Source organism: Phyllobates terribilis, unplaced genomic scaffold, assembly GCF_046119375.1.
Source record: "Phyllobates terribilis strain yellow unplaced genomic scaffold, ASM4611937v1 Scaffold_13__5_contigs__length_258822181, whole genome shotgun sequence".
NCBI classification, from domain to species: domain Eukaryota; kingdom Metazoa; phylum Chordata; class Amphibia; order Anura; family Dendrobatidae; genus Phyllobates; species Phyllobates terribilis.
The window spans coordinates 224,954,825-224,971,240 of NW_027362773.1; the positions used below are offsets into that span (position 1 = coordinate 224,954,825).

Here is a 16,416-nt window from a genome sequence, read left to right on the forward strand (position 1 = left end):
ATGATGGTGGTGCTGGATATGGGCTCAGTCATGTTGCTCCACCCAGTACTGATGCCCACTACAGTCTCCCCCCGACATCATGGCACTCTATGAGGAAATCCGCACCTGCGTGCTGCCACCCGGCTCCCTGGGCAGCACATTGAAGCTGGCTGTACGTCTCCAGCTTCATGTTCGATCTGCGTATGCTTCGGAAGCCATAAATCCAGCCTCAATGCACATGGTCGGGGAGCACACAGGTGCCAAATTTAACGAGGAAGCGACATGATGTCTGTGTAGTCCATGCCGTCAATCAAACGAAGGTGGGCTTCACCACTGGGTGGAGGAGGGTCCATCCCCACCCACATGACAAGAAGCCAGGGATTACATAGGTGACTAAAGTGTTTTTTACTTATATATTGGGCCATTTAGACTTACAGAAACATGTTAAGAATGCATGTTACATGATCTCTACGGCATTGAGGCAGTTTAGTTGAGCAAAATGGTGTAACAGGTCCAGTTTAAGAACCATCATGCTACATGAGCCTTATGAGGTTCTGCAGCATCTCAATTAAATGTAAATAAATCCGAGAGTACAGGGATTATGGTTATCTAAAAAAAATAAGTGTTAGCTGATGAATATATGATCTTACCATTGGGTCCCTCATCAATCACAAGAACAGGGGGTCTGAAATCCCCCATTTGAATGTAGAGGTAGTTACTCTTCAGACTATGGGGCTGACAGAGATAGCAGAGGGCTGTATTCTCGGATCTCATTGCTTCATTATTGGAGGCAATATGGGACACCCTTTTCATGAACGACGGAACACAGTCATTCTATGGAAGGTGATAAATGTTGTAGATCCTTTAAGCAATTTTAAAGTATATATTTTGCCATTATTTTATTACCCTTAGAGTAGAAAAGTATCTTTGGGTAAAACCTTTAGATTATATACCCATTAGGTGAGTGCAGCAGGTAATTGCTAGTTTGCTTAATGCAGCCGTTCATTGATGTGACTTTAACACTTACCAGCTTATTGAGAGAAATGAAACTTGCACTTGATCACCCTAGGAGTGCAGTCTGTCCATAACCACTGCTGTTCTAAATGGCAGGCGAGTACTGTGCAGTCTGTAGATAAAAGGCTTCATCAGCGCTGTGTAGCGTAAATCTGTAACAAGCGGCAGGAGTATTATGCAGAGGATATTAATCGGTAAATTCTTATTCAAAGAAAATATCTGATTTGTGAAGCAGCTTGGTTTATATAAAGGTAGTTTTATCATTTACTTAGGCCTTAACACATACTACATCACTTAAAAGTTTGGACTCACCTGTTCATGCAATGGTTTTCTTTGTTCTTATTGGAATGTGCACATTTTAGATTCAGACTGACGGCAGCAAAACTTTGAAGGAAAACATATGGAAACAAGAAGTAAAGAAACAAATGTGAAACATGTGTTAAGTCTTACATTTCACAAAATGCCCCCTATTACTCTCATGACAGCTTTACACCCCATGAAATTCTCTCAAGCATTTTTATCAGGTAGTCAACTGGATTGGCTCCCAAATAACAGGTACACCTCACCAATAATTTATTTGTGGAATCACCGGCCTTCAGGAAGTGTTTACGACCAGCAATGTTGGTACGCAGATCTCTTTAGCACTGAGCCCTATTCCACAGCTGTTATTCTAAACCAGAATATGGCAAGAACTGCTCAACTAACTAGACAAATGACAGTCCATCGTTACATTAAGTAATGAAGGTCAGTCAATATGGAATATTGCTGGAATCTTAACGTTATCAATTTCAGTCATGAAAACCATCAATTGCCATAATGAAACTGGATCTCATGAGCACCACCCTAGGAAATGAAGACTAAGAATTTCCTCTGCGGCAGAGGATAAGTTCATCCTAGTTAGTAGCCTCAGAATCTGCAAATTGATAGCAACTTAGATAACAGCCTTTATAAATAATGCACAGACACCAAGTAGCAAGTACATTTCAACATCAACTGTCCAGAGGAGACTTGGAGAAGCATGCCTTTATGGTCAATTTATGCAAAGCCACCACTACTGAGGACTGCAAACAAGAAGAAGTGATTTGTTCAGGCTGAGCAACACAAGGGCTGGACATTAGATCAGTGGAAACCTGTACTGTGGTCTGAATAGGAAAAATGTAAGATTTTTGATACCAACTGCCAAATGTTTTGTGAGATGCAGAAAAAGTGAGCGGATGGTTTCTACATGTGTGGTGCCCACGATGAAGCATGAATAGGAAGGTGTGAGGGGGCTTTGCTGGGTTCACACGAAGCAGTTTTTGAGTCTGAATTTGCAGGTTGATAATCACCTGCGCATTACAATCGCAGCACAGTGAGATCCTAACAAACATGACAGAACCCATTTTAATTAAATAGCATCCATCATAATTCATATGTAGCAGTTTTAAAATTGCACCCTCATAAGGGTGATGGAGCCATTAGGAATGGAAGGAATCACCGAAGTTTGAAAATAGTTTTAAAAGGGTTGTCCTCTACTTGGACAAATCCTGCTTAAATATGCCCCACATTAAATAAAATGCCTATACTTTGTTTCTGAATTGGCACCATTCCAGCTATGCCAGAACTGTGCCTGCAGGTGCTCGCGTAACATTGTTTTGTGAGCGCTGCAGCCAATCAGCAGCCATTTATTGGCTGCAGCAAACCATGTGACATAGCAGACAAAGTGTTCACATTGCTGAAATGGCACAGCAGTCTGGGAGGTGAGAATATGCTGTTTTTATTTTACATGGGGCACAGTCACATTTAAGAAGGGGGTGGTCCAGTCAGGATTTTATGCACTCTATCAAGATCTAGGAAAGATTTGTGCTACTCTTGTATTTTGCTGAGTAGATGATGAATTTAGGACAAGGCATTTTGTAAAAAAACCAAAAGATCTGTCATTCACTATAAAAATAACTACCTATAAATAATATGAGCAAGCTTCAAGTTTTCATTTGTTTTGTCATGTAAATCAGCACTGATGAAAATGAAGCTCATTAAGTAGAAACCAGATGTGCCCTAGTGGATGGATGAGCTGCAATCTCCGCTTAGATGAAAACTACCAGTCCTGTACTTTTCATAAGTGACGGCTGAACGGTAACTGATGTAGTCTCATTTATATGATACATTGTATTCTGCTGATTTTAGCTTTTTTAGATGCATTTTCCTACCAGAGTTGAGCTTGCAGTAACGGAATAGGTGTTCATGAAACCCTAAATATGCAGAAGCTTAAAGGATAAGTGATTGTATAAGTAACAATTTAATAACATGGTGCTGTTACTTTTATCCTTCCCTTTTAAATGGAATCTGTCAGTAGGATTGTCCCTCCTAATCTGTCTATATGGGCATGTAGGTCATAGGAAGCTGAATAAAATGATACCTCGATATCTGCCATCCGGTGTCTTATTCCAGAGAAATCCACTTATTTCCTATATGTAAATGAGTTGTTTAGCACTATGGGTCAGACCCTTTTGTAAATAAAAGGGGGAATTACCAGTGTGATGTGTAATGGTTACCAGTGTGAGTTGTGATGGCTGCTCTCCTGATCTCACTGCAGAGCTGTGTGTGATCATAACACATCTGCAGGTTCCTCTCAGCTTCAGCTTCCATTTCACAGACAGCCAGTACAATACAGCAGAGCTGTGAGAGCTGCAGCTGCTAATGTGTTTCTAAGGAGACAAAGTTCAGTTCTATTGTAATATGTGAGTTGCATGTCTCACACTGGTATCCCCTCCTTTTATTAAAAATGAGTTTTGGAGGCATATTCTCAAAGAGAACTATGTCTGTCCCATAGATCTTAACAGCCGATTTATGTATAAAACAAACCGTGATTTCTCTGGAATAAGACATCGGATCACAGATATGAAGGTATCATTTTATTCAGCTTTCTATGACCTAGATGCCCATATAGACTGCTTAGGAGAGTGGATCCTACTGACAGATTTAAGTACTCAAGTAATCGTGTGCCAACTTGTGTAGTTTTTTCTTGCTTTACAAACCTTGGAGCAAAATCCAGGCTGCCATTATGGGACTGTAGACAGCCAGCGGGCACTTACTGTAGAGTATTGCCTCTAGAATGGATTTGCTGGAAAATTATTTATCCCCAGTCATATGTGTATACAGCGGGTGAAATAAGTATTGAAAAGTCACTAATTTTCTAAGTAAATATATTTCTGAAGGTGCTATTGACATGACATTATCACCAGATGTCAGTAACAGCCCACACAGGCAAAGAAATCACACCATAGATGTCCATAAATTAAGTTATTATGATTAGTAATGAGAAATGACACAGAGGAAAAAGTATTGAACACATGAAGAAAGAGAAGTGCAAAAAGCCATGAAAAGTCATGACACCAGCTGAAATCTATCAGTAATCCTACCACTTAGTGAAAAATAATATCAACTGATGGCCTATAAAAAGGTGTATCAGTACCAAGGTGCCGCACAAGAAACATCGAATGATGGGTAAAATAGTGAGCTGTCTCAAGACCTTGGCAACCTTATTGTTGCAAAGCATACTGATGGCATTGGTTACAGAAGAATTTCTAAACTACTGAAGGTTCCAGTGAACACTATTGGGGCCATAATCCGGAAGTGGAAAGATTATCATTTCACCATAAACTGGCCACAGCCATGTGCTCCCCGGAAGATTTCAGACAGAGGAGTGAAAAGAATTATCAGAAGACTTGTCCAAGAGCCAAGGACCAGCTGTGGAGAGCTACAAAAATACCTGGAATCAACAGGTACAATTGTTTCAAAGAAAATTATTATAAGTAATGCACTCAACCTACATTGCCTGTATGCATGCTAACCACGCAAGACTCCATTGCTGAACAAAAAGCATGTTCAAGAGCGTTTAAAGTTTGTGCAACAACATTTAGACAAGTCTGTGAAATACTGGAAGAATATAGTCTAGTCAGATGAGACCAAAATTGAACTCTCTGGATGCCATAATACACACCATGTTTGGAGGCCAAAATGCACTGTGTATCACTCCAAAAACACCATACCCACAGTGAAGTTTGGAGGTGGGAACATCATGGTGTGGGGCTGTCTTTCAGCATACGGCACTGGCAAACTTCATATAATTGAAGGAAGAATAAATGGACAAATGTACCGAGACATTGTTGAAAAAAGTCTGCTGCCACCTACCAGGATGATTAAAATGAAAGGTTGGATATTTCAGCAAGACAATGATCCAACACACACCGCCAACAAAAACTCTCAATTGGTTTCAGAGAAAGAAAATAAAGCTGCCAGAATGGTCCAGCCAATCACCTGACCTGAATCCAATAGAAAATGTATAGAAGGAGCCCACCTAACCTTCAGGATCTGAAGGTTATTTGTGTGGGAAAAGGGGCCAAAATCACACCTGAGCAATGCATGCAACTAGTTTCTCCATACTGGATGCATCTTGAAGCTGTCATCACCAACAAAAGCTTTTGAAATTTATTACATTTCAGTAAGCGTGTTCAATACTTTTTCCCTGTCATTTCTCATTACACACAGCTTAATCTATGGCTTGATTTCTCTGCCTGTGTGGATTGGATGGGTTGTTACTGACATCTGGTGAGAATTTCATGTCAATAGCACCTTTAGAAAGATATTTACTTAGAAAATTGGTGAATTGTTCAATACTTATTTCACCCACTGTATATTACCATAGACCATAGAGTCAGATGTATGTCCCAATATTATTTCAATGTCCGAGAATTATTTCTTATGCAGTTTTCTAATATAAGGACAGAAAGCTTTATTTACGGTACTTAGTGAATGCTGATTAAGGATTGTTATTTCATGCCTCAGTTTTATAACCCACACAGCCTTACATTACATGATGCATGTGTCCTTACTACTGTAACTTAGCTGCACTTCATTTCAAAAGTATGTCTCATTGTCTCATACTGCTGCTTTGTGTATCCTGCATACAGTGTAGCTCAGCTTGTTCAGATTGGTTTCTGGGTGTAGGACCAAGCCCACAAGGAATTGTTGAATTGTTGCAAACAGGGGCATAAGGTAGAGCCTTATGGGCCTTACCCATAAAAAAAACAAAGGACAAATTCCCTTTTCCCTTCTCCTTTCAATGAGTTATAAGTTTAACACACAGACATCTCTGGCTTATTGGTTTTCCAGCACCTACTTTATTTTTTCCCAGACATCTACACAAACTGTATAGAGTCATAGTCATTCATAGTGCGGTTGACAGTAATAATCACCCTCTTTCTGTGCCCTACACAGTAATATTTCCTTACAATAGCAAGTGTGCACCCTTTGTGCATCCATACATTAATAATGCCTCTTTGCCTCCACACAGTACTAGTGCTCCAAATGGCCCTCTTATTTAAAGGGCTATGTGGGGGCCATTATACTATTTGGAAAGCTTTGTGGGGGTCATTATACTATTTGTAGGGCTATATGGGTGCCATTATACTGTTTGGAGCACTACTGGGGGGCATTATTCAGAATGGAGGGTGGTGTGGGGTCCTTTATACTTTTTGGAAAACCATTATACTGTATGGAGGGCTGTGTGGGGGCCATTATATTGTTTGGAGGACTGTCAGGGCCTTCATACTGTGTATGGAGGACAGTGGGGACCATCATACTATGGGGTCACTGTGAGGGGTATCATACTTTGTCGGGGAGGTGGTACCGTAAGGTCATTATACTGTGTGTGTAGAGCAGCAGTCCCCAACCTTTTTTACCCTGAGAGCCACATTCAACTCTAAGAGATGGCCGCAAGCCATATCCAGACCCGATCCCCCAACAATACACAGTAGTGACATTTAGAACCCACCATGACCAGTCTGATGATAGCTAAAGCTTCCCCGCAGAAAGCAAACAAAGACCTTGTGTCTCCCTCTCTTATAACCAGGATACTTGCATTCAAGGGTTCCTATTTTACCCCCATTCGGTATTCCCGTTTTATTCACACTCGCCACACTATTGCGTCCAGCTTCAAGTACATGACCTGACTATCATCCTATCTCCAGCTTACAATAGTTATTTCTCTTACCTGTCTCGCCTGCCAGTATATACACATTCAGATCTGCTCTTCCATGCGGGGCTAACCACAAAGTCACCATCTGGAGACCTTCTCTTCATAACTAGTTGCTAGACTTGGTGCTAAAGCACTGAACTGGCAAATAGTCGCAAGCCACACGTCATGGGCCCGCGAGCCACATGCGCTCCCAAGCCACAGGTTGGAGACCCCTGGTGTAGAGGGTACTGTGGAAGAATTCACTGTGGTCAATTATACTGTGTGTGGGTACACTAAAGAGCTTCAGTAGGAGCAAAAATACATTGTAATTGCTGCAAAGCTGTGAGACATGCTCTTCTGTGACCCCGCCAAATATAATTTTTTTTATTTTGTAGGGGGTCCAATTAGGACTTCTTCTATGGTGCCCCATAATTGCTATATATGCCCCTGGTGCCACGATTGTGCCCCCTCATAACTTCAGTGCTCCATCTGACCGTCAACACAGTGATAGTGTTTCCCCTGTGCCTCTTCACCATAATAGTGCCCCTTATGCCTCCATATAGTGATGTCCACCTTTTTAATGCCCCCCTTTTGTAATATACCTTTTGGAGTAGTCCCATAACCTGTTGGTGCCAATTAAGAAAAAATGAAGTTAAAGTCAACAAACCATGACCCCACACTGTGCGGTGAGGAGGATCTCTGCCTTCTCCCCACAGTCTACTTCAGTCTACATGTAAATATGTTTCTGACACAATTGCCCTTTAATCAAGCAGTAGATTGTTAGTAGATAACCTGTTTGATCTCAGAAGATGGGAATTGAGATGTGAAGTCCTTGCTGAGGCCTGTATTATTGGTCTGTGGAGCAGACGGAGCGTCCAGGTGGCACCACAGCTAACCAGAGGACACGGGCTCCAATGTTTCATGTATAATCAGAGCTGTAGAGGTCTCGTAGCAGAGCATTTGAGCCGCTTCTATTTTTCTCTATTTCTATTAAATCCTGTCCTCTGCTTTTAACTTATCTTACCTTTGACTGTGATTATTTCTTTGCCTCTTTCACCTTTCCTTTGCAGAAGGCTGTAAATAATCCTACCCTTCATTCCTGCCCCTCTGAGACATCGTGAAGCCCAAGAAAAATCATACATTTTCTGTAAAATGACTCCCATTAAAAGGCTAATTAAATGTCGTTTGAGAAATTGTCTGCACAACATAAGACTGTGACAATGACCAAAGCCTCAGACTGTGGTGACATTGCTAAGAATTCACGCAACCATTTCACAAACTCAGACATGACATGAGATTTTCTAGATTTTTGCCGGCTGAACTACAGGGATTGATATTCAGCTCCAAAAATGAGGGAAGATCAGGCTGAGGATCAGGCTCTGATGTTCATGGGCTACTGGTATATAAATTAATTGTCTTAAATATAAAATACAAAATTGATCAATACATTTATAAATATTTTTTAAATATACAGAGAGGGAAAAATGTCCGCACTTGCACTTTGTGTCTCTGAATTCTAGATCAAGGGGATATAATTTATATTAAAAATCTTGTTTTCAATACTTTATTAATAGGGAATGAGTGCAATAGAACTAGATTCTAGATTGAGTATCTCGACACTGCTAATATAAAAGGAGAAAGCCTACCACAATAACACAAGTTCGTGACTGAGATTTGACTTTGTGATTTTGAAAGTACCTGTTTTTTATATACAGTACAGACCAAAAGTTTGGACACACCTCATTTAAAGATTTTTCTGTATTTTCATGACTATGAAAATTGTACATTCACACTGAAGGCATCAAAACTATGAATTAACACATGTGGAATTATATACTTAACAAAAAAGTGTGAAACAACTGAAAATATGTCTTATATTCTAGGTTCTTCAAAGTAGCCACCTTTTGCTTTGATGACTGCTTTGCACACTCTTGGCATTCTATTGATGAGCTTCAAGAGGTAGTCACCGGAAATGGTCTTCCAACAATCTTGAAGGAGTTCAGAGATGCTTAGCACTTGTTGGCCCTTTTGCCTTCACTCTGCGGTCCAGCTCACCCCAAACCATCTCGATTGGGTTCAGGTCTGGTGACTGTGGAGGCCAGGTCATCTGGCGTAGCCCCCCATCACTCTCCTTCTTGGTCAGATAGCCCTTACACCGCCTGGAGGTGTGTTTGGGGTCATTGTCCTGTTGAAAAATAAATGATGGTCCAACTAAACGCAAATCGGATGGAATAGCATGCTGCTGCATGATGCTGTGGTAGCCATGCTGGTTCAGTATGCCTTCAATTTTGAATAAATCCCCAACAGTGTCACCAGCAAAGCACCCCCACACCATCACACCTCCTCCTCCATGCTTCACGGTGGGAACCAGGCATGTAGAGTCCATCCGTTCACCCTTTCTGCATCGCACAAAGACACGATGGTTGGAACCAAAGATCTCAAATTTGGACTCATCAGACCAAAGCCCAGATTTCCACTGGTCTAATGTCCATTCCTTGTGTTCTTTAGCCCAAACAAGTCTCTTCTGCTTGTTGCCTGTCCTTAGCAGTGGTTTCCTAGCAGCTATTTTACCATGAAGGACTGCTGCACAAAGTCTCCTCTTAACAGTTGTTGTAGAGATGTGTCTGCTGCTAGGACTCTGTGTGGCATTGACCTGGTCTCTAATCTGAGCTGCTGTTAACCTGCGATTTCTGAGGCTGGTGACTTGGATAAACTTATCCTCAGAAGCAGGAGTGACTCTTGGTCTTCCTTTCCTGGGGCGGTCCTCATGTGAGCCAGTTTCTTTGTAGCGCTTGATGGTTTTTGCAACTGCACTTGGGGACACTTTCAAAGTTTTCCCAATTTTTCGGACTGACTGACCTTCATTTCTTAAAGTAATGATGGCCACTCGTTTTTCTTTACTTAGCTGCTTTTTTCTTGCCATAATACAAATTCTAACAGTCTATTCAGTAGGACTATCAGCTGTGTATCCACCTGACTTCTGCACAACACAACTGATGGTCCCAACCCCATTTATAAGGCAAGAAATCCCACTTATTAAACCTGACAGGGCACACCTGTGAAGTGAAAACCATTTCCGGTGACTACCTCTTGAAGCTCATCAAGAGAATGCCAAGAGTGTGCAAAGCAGTCATCAAAGCAAAAGGTGGCTACTTTGAAGAACCTAGAATATAAGACATATTTTCAGTTGTTTCACACTTTTTTGTTAAGTATATAATTCCACATGTGTTAATTCATAGTTTTGATGCCTTCAGTGTGAATGTACAATTTTCATAGTCAGGAAAATACAGAAAAATCTTTAAATGAGAAGGTGTGTCCAAACTTTTGGTCTGTACTGTACATAAAATTATTTTTTTTTAAAAGTTAATTGGATATAAAAATGATTTAATTTTAATAATTGTGTTTATATCTTCCTTGGAAACTGGGCTGACTCAGCTTGCGTTTGTTTGTTGAAATGGTATATAAATTAGTAGATTTCCATCATAACGATATAATAGATAAGAGAACATATACCGGTGTATGTATGTATATGTATTTTTTTTTACTAAGAGAAAAACAGAGTCATCATGGTTTTTTAGAAAGAGACACATATTTTATTAACAATCAGTTAAGACAAATCTTATAATCAGAAAAACAAAAGAAAATTGATAAAGAACAAGTGAAAAGGCAAGGTGGACAATGAATTATCCACATAAGCCCAAACGGACCTGCCCCAATATTAGATGCTATAATCAGAAGTAAGCACAACTCTTGTAGCTAAAAATAAGAGGGGATTTCTCCACGAGAAAATGGAAAACCCGCTGCACCTAGAATTTCCAACCAATATGATTAAAATAGCATAAATGATGGACCAATAATTTATCTCAATGGAATAACAAGATTGAGGGACTGTCATTAAATTTAAACGCCTAGTGGCGCCCTATAGTATAATGAAAAACAGGCATCAAAGACAGACCCATCAATTAAGGTGCAGCGTGCATATTAATGTAAACTGTAGAGTTGGACAAATAGAAAAGCATCTCCACATATTTCCTCCCATCCCGCAAACGCCCACTCCTACAAAATAAAAGGAGGGGAGAGTGACCTCTTAGACATTTCAACATAAAGTGCCATAAAGGGCATGACACTCAAATAAACAATGGGGGAGATGTTACTCTTACCAGGGGTGGTGGTGGTGGTGGGCAGTCAAATGGGCTTTGGGACAAATAGTACCTACGCTCAATTTATAGTATTTGGGCTATTTTTCTAATTGTATGTATATGTATATATATGTATATATGTATATATATATATATATATATATATATATATATATATATATATATATATATATATATATATATATATATATATATATATATATATATATATATATATATATATATGTATATATATAGCAGATGTTATAAGATGATGATAGGAGTCATTCATTTGTCTCTGTTTCCAATTTTCATTAATAAAGCCACCATCAGAAATGTTCTTAGGCCTCATTCAGACATCTTTGATTCCCGTATGTGTTATATCCATGTTTTTATGACCTGTACCCATTCTAATCTATGGAACTGTTCACATGTCAGACTAAGTGTCCATAAAAAAAATCACGGAGACATGTCAGTTTATCATCCAAGTCAGGGACACACACTTTGCTGTCAATGTGCAATGCACATGCTGCCCGTTTTGAACATTGCAGCGGGTAAGTGAAACTTTGCAATTTTTTTTTTTTGCATGCGAGAAAATCACATTGACAAAATTATCACAAATGACACCTTGACCAAACACAGATGAACGTGTGGTCCAAAAGACTTAAGTGACAAAAATCAGACATTTGAATGAAGCCTTGTTCTTCGGCCGGGGTCAGACGAGCTTGTGAAAAATCAACAGATTTTCATCCAGACAATTTTCATCTGTGTCTCATCCACATGTTTGTATTTACACCGTGTCTCATCCGTCTGTCCATATTTTACATCCATGTGACTTCCGTGTGGCATCATTTATATGTCAACATTTTAAAATGTACATGATCAGATACAGTTTCCTAGGTTAATAATGGAAATGTAGCCGTAAAAATCAGCTGCTATGTAAATTATCCGTATAGGACCCGATTTTTAGTTTTTTGCATACCTGTAGACTTGAATAGACGAGGCTCATCTGATTATTTTTTTTTACATGGACACTTTTTCCCCTGTACTGTTCTTTGAATATCCTGGCCATTAGCTATGAGTAGAACATAAAACTTGTTTGCATGGTTATTATTGTTTCAGAACAATTATATTTTTCGGCAGTGTTTTTGGCCCAAAAAAGGCATAAGACGTTTTCAAGCATTTATTCTGCCCTTTTAAGTGGGTTTTATAGAGGTTTTTTTACGTGCTCTTGTTGGATTTTTCGGTTTTGTTTTTTAAAAAAAATCCTCCGATTTAAAGATCAGGTGACTCGATGATTCCTCCAAAAATGGATGGAGAAAAATTATTGTAAGTCTGTGGGAAAAACATTTCATAACTATAAAAAAAAGCCATACCAAGAGCAGTGAGAAAAAAAACAGAAAATCAAAGTAAGGGTTTGTGCTCACAACATCTTTTTCAGCGAGATTCTGCCTAAAATCCTCCTGAAATAGCACAGCGAAACCATCGCAAGAAATGAGCATAATGCAGAACAAAGTAAAAATGACTTTACTTTGCACATATTCAGTCTTTTGTTGCTTCTTTTTAACGCTTCAGGGTTCGAAAGTGGTTAAAAGAAGTAGTATGTTTATTCTTCTGGTGGCTTCTGCTAGGTAGCCGCTTACCAGTTATAGCAATAGAATAAGGGTATAACCATGGAAAAAAATGCAGGCAGCAGAGCCACCGCCGCTTCAGGAAAAAGAGTGCTGACTTTTTACTGAAGCGGCTTCACCTAGGAAAGCCTTGATGGGTCCACCGGCATCTTAAAGATGTTCTGTGCACATACCCTAAGAATAAAAAACTTCACAAACATGCATTTTTTTTGTGTTTTATATTTCCTATTGTTTCAGAGAAAGGACCTATAACACCTCTATTCACATATTTAATTGGTATAACAGAAATATCTTTCTTCACAGATCAAAATCAAAGCTAGAATTCTTCAAAATGTAACTAATAATTGAATAATTACATACAAAAAAAAAAAATTAAATAAAACCAACAAAATGAATTAGTTGACAGTATGTCTTATATCTCATTGAAGCCATCATGGAAAATTAATGCATTTGTATCTATGCCAGAAGTCCTGGCCCATTGAATGTTCTCCTCACCATTCTCTTCTCCATTTTAAGTTAAACGAAGTGGACCTAAGTTATTTTTGAGATCTTCTAGTATATACCATGCTGTAGATGTAAAGGGTTCTACCATTTTCCTTTTGTCCTATATTGAACAGCAATTTATAATAAACTGTTTCCATTTTAGGAGGAATTTGCCTGCTTGCTTCTCTTTATTACATAGGGATTCTTGTTGTTCTACCTCCATATAATGCTTCATTTGTGCTATTAGTTCCGTAATGGGGGGGATATTGGGATGTAGACAATGTTTTAGGAGCTGTTTTTCGCCAATAAGCCAGGTATGTAGTAACTTGGGGGGGCTCCCTAGTAATTTATTAGGGTTGTTTATGTTAGTCCAAACATGCCGCAGGGCTAAACATAGAGAAAGGACATATCCTGGTCCCCATGTGGTGTTAATCATGTCAGCTACCTGGTCCCAATAGGAAACCGATGCAGGACAGGACCAGAGTCCGTGTAGGAGGTCAGAGTGTGGATGTTGACATTTGGGACATGCAATTAGTATGTTAGAAAGTGGGTCTTTTTTTGGTAGATTAAAGGCGTATATCGCACCATGCATGATTTTGAACTGCGTTTCTCTCCACGGCTCATTTATAATATGTTTCCTGAATATCCTCCAGCCTGTTATAATCTTCTCGGGGATATCTACGTCATCAAATTGTTGTTTCCAGTACTTAAAAAAGGTATCTGGTTGTGTTTCCACAAGGTTAGGTTTCATTGATGAGTATAGTGTAGATATTGAGGGGATACCCATTGGAGATGACAGGATGGTATCCAGCTCATTTCGGGAAGTTTCAAAGCCAACATCTCTTAAGTTAGCCATGATGGAGAGTTTGATCTGTTCATATTGGAAATAGTGCTGTGGGGGTAGTTCATATTTTCCTGCACATATTAGCCATCTCTGTTCAGTTGGGTGAAGAAGGTGAGATATATTCACAACACCTGCTTGTTGCCATTTTATAAAGAATTTATTCTCACTACCTTGGGGGACTTCTGGGTTGTGCCACAACGGAAGGTGTTTTGAGATTCTGAATAAAAGGCCATATTTTTTCCTGACTGCTTTCCATGTAGAGATAGTATCACTAAAGATCACCGATTTCTTGATTATGAAGGGTAGCGAGGTAAATCGGGAGTGGAGGAGAGCTGTTAAGTTATAGGGGGATGCATAGTCAGAATCTAGTGAGTAGTCCGAATATGTATGTCTTTTATGAAGCCAATCTATTATATATCGAAAAAGGCAAGCTAGTTTGTAATTTCTAATGCATGGAAAGTTGATGCCTCCCTCTTCCTTGGAGGCTATCAGTTTATTCATACTAATTCTAGGACGTTTTCCCTTCCAGATGAACTGACTAAAAGCTCTATTAAGTATAGTAACGTCTGAGTGTTTTAAAAGTAATGGTAAGGTTTGTAGATGATACATGAGCTTTGCCGTACTTATCATCGTCACCAAGTGTGCCCTACCCATAAAGGATAAAGGTAGATCTTGCCAGGACTTTAGCTGATTAATAATTTTCTTAATAAGGGGGGGATAGTTTAGAGTATATAAAGACGAGGACAAGCGACCGATCTTGATACCCAAGTATGTAATATATGAGGGGGCTAACATTATGCCACCGAAAGATCCACTCGGGAATAATTTTATTCCTCTCTCGGTTAGGGGGGAGTATTTCGCATTTTTTGACATTTATTTTAAACCCGGAGTAAGTGCCGAAGTTTTTAAGTAGTTCGAGAACTTTAGGCAAATGCTGAATGGGATCAGACATAAATAAAATGACGTCGTCAGCAATAAAGGCTACCTGTATGGATCGCCTTGTGAACTGTATGCCCGAAAAGGTGTATGGATCTGATAATATGCGGATTAAGGGTTCCAGAGCTAAACTGAACAGGAGGGGGGGGCAATGGACAGCCTTGTCTCGAACCTTTTTCGAGGGGAAAGGGAGTGGACAGAAAGCCTGGAGTATAAACCTGAGCCTTTGGAGATGTGTATAGATTATGTATATAGTTAAAGAAGGGGCCTGTTAATGACATTTTTGTTAGTACCTTATATAGCCATTCCCAATTTATGTTGTCAAAGGCCTTTTCCGCGTCTATTGAGATGATTGCTGGTGAATTTTTTAAGTTAGGTGAGGTGTGGATGTTATCTAGAACCAAGAGTACTTTTCTTATATTCAAAGTAGCTGAGTGGCCCTTTATAAAGCCCGCTTGAGCAGGAGATATCAGGTTGGGCAATATGGAGGCCAGTCTATCGCCCATTATTTTGGACATGATTTTGATATCCGAATTTATGAGAGAAATTTGCCTATATGAACTGGAGAACAAAGGGTCTTTATCTGGCTTTAATAATAGTTTAATATATGCCATATTTGCGGAAGGAATACCTTGAGATATTTTAATAAAGATCGGCACCAACATTGGGGAGACTTCCACCACTAGACAGGTATCTTGTTTTAAAGCAGCTACTGTCAGATGATTGATTATTTTTAGGAAACATCATTGGATCTTTATTGGTTTCTCCAAATAACGAGCTTTCTTCCTACACAAGCATGAAGGTAAAGAACCATTTTGACAAGTGTGGCAGCACAGTTATTCATTAGGGAGTAGTGTACAAATCATAACAAATGCTTTTTCTATAAAATTGTGTACTAAGCAAAAAATCCTTGTAAATAGTAGCAACAACTTCAGCCAGCAAGTGACACCAGCAATTCTCATTGATAGAAGAAAGATGGCTGCCCGGACCCATGGCTGGAGCGTGAATTGTGATAGTACAGCACCTGTCCTCATTGTTACAGCCCCATTTGTTTTTCACTCACTGATTGCTCGGAGAAGCTTAAACTCTCATCAGTTGTTTTTTTTTATGAGAAAAACTGGTGACACACTGATAATAAAAAACCAATGAAAAAAGTGTGCGAATTCACATACAAGATTTTTGCAATGTTTTTTTACTGCGTTTTATGCAATTTTAAAGGTTGTTTTTCCAAAAGCTGTGCGATTTCGAAAATCTCAAATCACATGCTTGGTTTTTTTTTCCCCTGACCGAATTTGAGAACTACAATGGCTTGTAAATCTGCCGCATGTTCGTTCTTTCAGTGTTTTTTTGCAGCATTTTTTCACCTATAGAAAGCAATGAGAAAGTTAAAAA

At 39.3% G+C, this 16,416-nt stretch overlaps 1 protein-coding gene across 2 annotated transcripts in view; it reads left to right on the forward strand.

Annotated features, from left to right (window-relative positions):
* The window catches only part of NECAB2 (N-terminal EF-hand calcium binding protein 2), a 304,632-nt gene that overhangs the window by 281,806 nt on the left and 6,410 nt on the right, over positions 1-16,416 (forward strand). The window lies entirely within an intron of this gene.